The 6,184-nt window shown below is 43.8% G+C and overlaps 1 protein-coding gene across 1 annotated transcript in view; it reads right to left on the reverse strand.

The window, feature by feature from the left end:
- Positions 1-1,162: 1,162 nt before the first annotated feature.
- The window catches only part of rasgrp3 (RAS guanyl releasing protein 3 (calcium and DAG-regulated)), a 95,821-nt gene continuing 90,799 nt past the window's right edge, over positions 1,163-6,184 (reverse strand). The window contains exon 18 of the mRNA XM_063191958.1: positions 1,163-6,184. This exon is cut by the window's right edge and continues 130 nt beyond it. The gene's annotated coding sequence lies outside the window, so the exon portion shown is untranslated.

Raw genomic sequence — 6,184 nt, forward strand, 5'->3', positions numbered from 1 at the left:
CGGCAGGTGCGCATTTGGCGCTACAGGTAAACCCATGGGCAAAATACATGGCAGGCAGTGATACTACAGCTTGTGTTATGTCATGTGTGACCGTTCTGACTGGCATGCCATTACTTAATTATTTTGAGATTTTCTTTTGAAGTGCGTAAACTGATGGGAGCAAATGTAGTTCTGTATATTGACATACCTTGCCCAGAGAGGGTTTATGCCTTGCCAGTGGTAGGCTAGTCAGGAAGCGGCGCCCAACAAGTTTGACCACTAGGGGGAGTCCGAGGTCTAGCTTTCCTCCCATGTGAATGAATGAAGTGAAGGTGAAGTGAAAGCCCAACTGGGAGACTTTAACCAAAGATTTTGGTTTGATGGAGCATCGTTGCTTTAACTCTCAATGTCATTGTGACACAGCATTCCACACATTCCCATGTCAAAGTGCAGACAGCAAAATTGCATTAATGCCTCACCCGTGCAAGGGGGCAGCCCCCAATGGTGTCTGAAAGGGAGCAGTGCGGCAGGACAGTACCATGCTCAGGGTACCTCAGTCATGGAGGAGGATGGGGGAGAGCACTGGTTAATTACTCCCCCCATTAATCTGGCGGATCGGGAGTCGAACCGGCAACCATTGGGCTACAAGTCTGACGCCCTAACCGCTTACCCATGACTGCCCAATATTACCCCTGAGCTGGTGATCAGTAAAAATTAGAGATGCATAGGATCCAAGATTCGGTTCCGGATCCAGCAGGATTATAGGGTTTTTCACAGGATCCGGATCTGGCAGGATCTTAAGCAGTGGATCCGGTATCTGGCAGTTACCTAAAAATCAGGATCTGGTGCACCTCTAGCCTAGGTTTTTCAGTCAGTCTTTCACAACCCCAATTGCTGCATGGAGTGAAAGAACTTTGGAAGCGGCCAGTGCAGGCAGTGTGGCAGTAAGCCAATGAGTCTAAAAAATAGTTTGAGCCTACGTAATAAAAAGGGCCCACTTGTGCGAGTAGGCTATGTGTTTCAACCCTTTCGTAGGATCCAGTATCCGGTTACGGATCCGGCAGGATCTTAAGCAGTGGATCCGGTATCCGGCAGGATCCTAAAAATCAGGATCCGGTGCATCTCTAGTAAAAAATTGACTCAAGGGTCATATAAAACACCCATGGAATGTCTTTGAGGTTACAAGAGGCCAATGCTTTATTCATTTAGTCATCCAAAATGGCACAGGTCAAAAATAGTGATCAAAAGTACAGAGACAAAATTAACCATGTTCTTTTTTTATTCATGTGAAGATATCCCTTATTTTGTCGGGAAGAGACAGAACCAAAAACTTTTAGACGCAACAGAAGAGGCGACACTGCCAGGCTGCAGGTAGGCCTAAGTCAAAGGTGAAAAGTGAATGCGACCACAGAGGTGAACGTGAAGTTTCACAAACAAAAGTCTTGAGGTTTTTGAGTTTATTGTTTTTGTTTATTTTTTTTGTTTGAAGTTTGACGGTATGCCAACATGACCCACTTATGTCAGCAAGAACCAGCAGAGTAGTCAAAGAACATGGTTAAGTGATAAACCTGGCTAAATTAACCTGCATGAAGTGGTAAATCTGATAAAAGATAGTCAGCTTGTCTCATTTAGTTCAGAAAATAAGAACTACAGGCGCTTGTATTAGATGATTTATTTACCACTATCTCATTATTACCGTAACCTGGATAACTAGTACTTAGCCAAGTTCTTGGCATACCCCAGAACGGTATACTAAGAAGCGGGTTCAGGAGACCAGGTAAATCATCTAATACAAGAGCCTGGAGTCCTCATTTTCTAGTATAGATAGGCCTCAGGACCGGAGCAAAGGCACTATCTCACTCCCCCTACAAGCTCCCTTTGGTCCCAGGCCCAGGGACTCCACACTGCTCACTCTGTGTATTTTCTACTATTGAATAATGTTTTTCTACAATGTTATTCTTCTGCAATCTAATGGGCCAATATGTCCACATATACATATTTCTTTACATGAAAAAAAAATACTTTTCTTCAGTTGGTTTGCAGATTACATTTTTCAAAACATTTAGGCTCAATGTATTAATTTATACCACAGATCAAGCGGCATGATTCTTTTTTTAAACGGAGCCATCAGTAGTTACAACTTGAAGGCTTAGCTATGGTTCAGTGTCAGTGTTATCAGCCACACATCTGCTCAGTCCGTTAAATGCAACACTTGGTGACAGTACTACAACACCTGTCCAGTATTTTGTACTTGAACATTTTTTGCGATTCATGGTAGCAAAACCTACATTGTTTTCCACATTTGTTTTCTAAATGTACTAATATCTTTCAAATTATTTTGCCAATTTTGCCAGTGTTAATAAACTAAAACATATAGTGATGCGATGAACATACATGTTAATAATACCAAATGTTGGAAAGATTAAATAGGCCTACCAAATTCTCTACAAAAACAAATCGCTAAAATAAAATATGCGTAGTAGTAGTAGTACAAAAATAACATTTGACCTGCAATATTGTTAAATAAAATTAAATAAAATAATAATGTACATTTTTGTTTGTCTCAAGACCAGCTTTAAATAATAAAACTATTTTGAGTAAGAGTGTCCATGAGTAACTGCAGTCAGGGCTGGACTCGCCATCTGGCGTAGCGGGCATTTCCCAATGGGCCCCTATTTTCAGAAATGTCCAAAAAAAAAAGTGCATTTCTGAAAATAGGGGCCCACGAGGGTGCAGGGCCCACCGGTGATTCAGTTCTGCAACGCTAATTATGAGGGGCCCCTTTAAGCCAAAAGTGCCCGGGCCCTATTTCTCCCCCCAGTTCAGCCCTGTCAGCATGTGAGAACGTTGCTCATCTCCACGAACGCTCCCTTCTGGCAGTAGTAGTCGCTAGTAGTGTGTGTTTTCCCTTGTCCTTTTAAACTCAGTGGGGCCCCCTCACCCAATACATACAATGTAATGATGACTCAATTCTGTCCCTGGGTTGGGGACAACTGCCTCCCCCGCACCCCACTCTGTGTTGGCTTCCCCATGTATGGCATATGCCCCAGAAAAATATTGATGTAAAGTTATGAGACACATTAAAAAATAAATAGAAAAGTAAAAACAACAGCATGTACTGAAACTGTGTGCACAAAGTGAATACAATTTAACGCTCTCAAAATATTCACTGCAGTCAGTCCCCTGTGTGCTTAAATACATCTTTTTTCCCTGCCAAATGCTACATTTCTCCTGGTGAGGCCGTAACCATAGATGCTTGACACAGTCAGTAGGCTAATAGTGAAGTGAGTGAGGTGTGATATGGTTGGTCTATAGTATCATGTAGTGTGGCAGGTAGCAGGCTTCACTCAGGTTTCTTGATTAATTTTGAGGGTGCTGGCCCAAATAAAACACTTAGAATCAAAGAGAAGGGGGCGCACCTTGCATCAACACTGCACACTGAGGAAGGCACACGCCGAAACGCGCCTGTGCACAAAAATAAAGAAAACCGTTTGATGCAAGGTGCGCCCCCTTCTCTTTGCTCTATCATGTGCTCTCATATCTCACATATGGATCCCACCTGATGCAGGTAACAGCAACTGAACCACAGGGAGGGTCCATTCTCTAATAGAAATGTGGCGTCTGTCAAAAGTATGCTGTGTACTGGTGCTGACAAAACAGCATAAAATGACCCTGCTTCTTCTTATTTGACGTGGGTTGGGGTTTTTTTTTTGGTCAACGTTCTGAACCATTGACTTGAATTTATTTAGTGTTGGTGATCTGAACTTTATACAGCATGGACTCATCAAACATCTCCTTGTTTTTGTTCACTGCTGATGGATCTTATATTTTAAAAGAAAAAGAAAAGAAAATACAGAACAAGCAGGCTGAGGTGCCCTGTCAGTTGGATGTAGCCAGTAAGCCAAACTTCACCCGCAATAAAATAGGGAATATTTTTTAATCACATTCTTTCTAGCTTGAAGAAAAACGCAGTCCTCTTGGCACTGACATTGTTTTTTTTCCCCCAAAAGTAAAGCCAAAGTTGAGCCCCAATTCTCGTCACCTATACATGTCACCTATAAATGTCACCTATACATGTCACCTATACATGTCACATCCACCTGCTCCCGTCCTGCTCCTTATAGGCAAGAGGTGGTTGGATTGAAGAAGTTGGGGAGGGTGAGGGGGTGTGGCGTGGCGTGGCGTGGCGTGGCGTGGGGTGGGGTATGATCCTTTTGTACAGATGGCAAAGCGCCTGCTCTATTCTTTTACGTACTTCTCCAATATCGCCATGGTGATACGTAGTTACATGTTTGGCTCATGCGTCTGATGCCTGGCAACGGTAGGCAAATATGCACCTGCCCTGAACACCCTACCTATGTACCTACTGCCACCGCCAGCACTACACCTGGCCTGCAGATGAGAGAGAGAGGGGGAGGGAGGGAGAGAGATCTGGCAGCTGCCACTCTGCCCTAGCCTGATTATCATCAACTTTCAAATCTCTTCGAGACTTAGTCTGACCAAGAGCATGACAATAAATATTTCCCAAACGGCATTTTCCAAACCGCCTCCCTTGGTTTGCTAATGTTTGTTTGCTTCCCAAAAAAGTGGGAGAAGTTCCCAATTCTTCGGGAGCTCAGAAAGTACTTGCATTGCTCTTGAGACCTCACTGGTAGCAATGCTAAAGGTGTTGCGTCACTAGGAGGGCGCGGCCTTGCTAACTCTTCCCTACCGCTTGCCAGATCCTGACAGGAGGCCTGTGTGTGTAATGATAGATTGTCTTTGCTGACCAATTATATACTGTGATGATTATTTAATCCTAAGATATAAGTCAAATGTCACAGTTTGAAGTCTTTGAGTTGTATGGCGCAGTTGGCAGTCCAAAGAATAACAATAAAAGTGGTGTGATAACGTCCAAAAAAAAAAAAGTCATACTGCCATTCCATTTATCTAAATCCCTTTTGTGGTATAAATTTACCTGTGTTTGTTCACAAGAAACTGACTAGATTTTCATGTCATAAAAAAGCAACACCCCCATCACTGTGGTATATAAACAAATTCTATAGTCAGTCAAGACAGTACCTTATTCTTGGAAATCACCAAAAAATTGGCACAAAAAATATTATCATTGACAATTTATCAGACAAATCAAAATGTCAGCACTCATAGTCCTTTTCTTCTTTAAATAAAAACATACCATGTGTATCAGCTCACCTTTCCACTCCTATACGTTCGTAACATCCTTAAACCTTCTGGTATACATAATCCTTGGCACGATCCACATCCTATCTTATATTAGTCACTACTTCACACGTACTATGTTCAATCAATCGACCCATTTTCAACATTCAAAGTGCCACCCACTTGTCATACACGTAGTGGTAGCAAGCTACTGTCTTTAACTTTACCAGTGTCTCAGCATTTTTCACATACTGTAGTTGCCCTTTATATACTACAACACTCTCGTTTCTGTAGAACATTCTCATTTCTGTACATGTTTGACCTCCAAACCCAGTCTCGCTGACTTTCACATGACCCCTTGACCCCATGACCTTTGACCCCATGACCCTAGATTACGTAACGCTTGGCTGGTCAAGTCCTCTGATGCCGTGGACCAGACGACTGTTGTCCTCATCTGGCCTGTAGGAAAGTTACGAGAACACAATCCGGCCAACCAGGTAGGCCCACAGCAAAAGTCATGAGAACACATCCCTTCATTTTCCTCCACGCCCCTAACGGGAGAGAACAGGCTGGGTGTGATGCTTTATCCACACAGACTCCTCTCTTCATAACGTATGGCCATCTCTACGGACATGGGCCATCTCCCAGCCCATGTCCAATCAACCTTCCATCCATCCAGCGCTCTCTCTCTCCACTGCAGGGCAGGCTCAGAATCCATAGCCTGTCTGCCGTCTGTCTGCCTGTCTGTCCGTCTGTTGCAGGGAAGGCCCAGAGAGAGAGCGAGAGCCTTAACCCTCGATTCCAGGGGTCTCTCTGTCCACTGCAGGACAGAGAGGCTCAGAGACCACAGCCTGTGTGTCGGTCTGTCAGTCTATTGCAGGAAAGGCCCAGAGAGAGAGAGAGAGCCCTAGTACTGGTCACTCAAGAGAGGTCTCACAGAGAGAGCGAGACATCCTTAGTCCTGTTCACTGTGGAGATGTCTCATAGAGAGAGCGAGACATCCTTAGTCCTGTTCTCAGAGAGAGAGAGAGACATCCCTAGTCCT

Source organism: Engraulis encrasicolus, chromosome 24 (assembly GCF_034702125.1).
Source record: "Engraulis encrasicolus isolate BLACKSEA-1 chromosome 24, IST_EnEncr_1.0, whole genome shotgun sequence".
In the NCBI taxonomy this organism is placed as follows: Eukaryota; Metazoa; Chordata; class Actinopteri; order Clupeiformes; family Engraulidae; genus Engraulis; species Engraulis encrasicolus.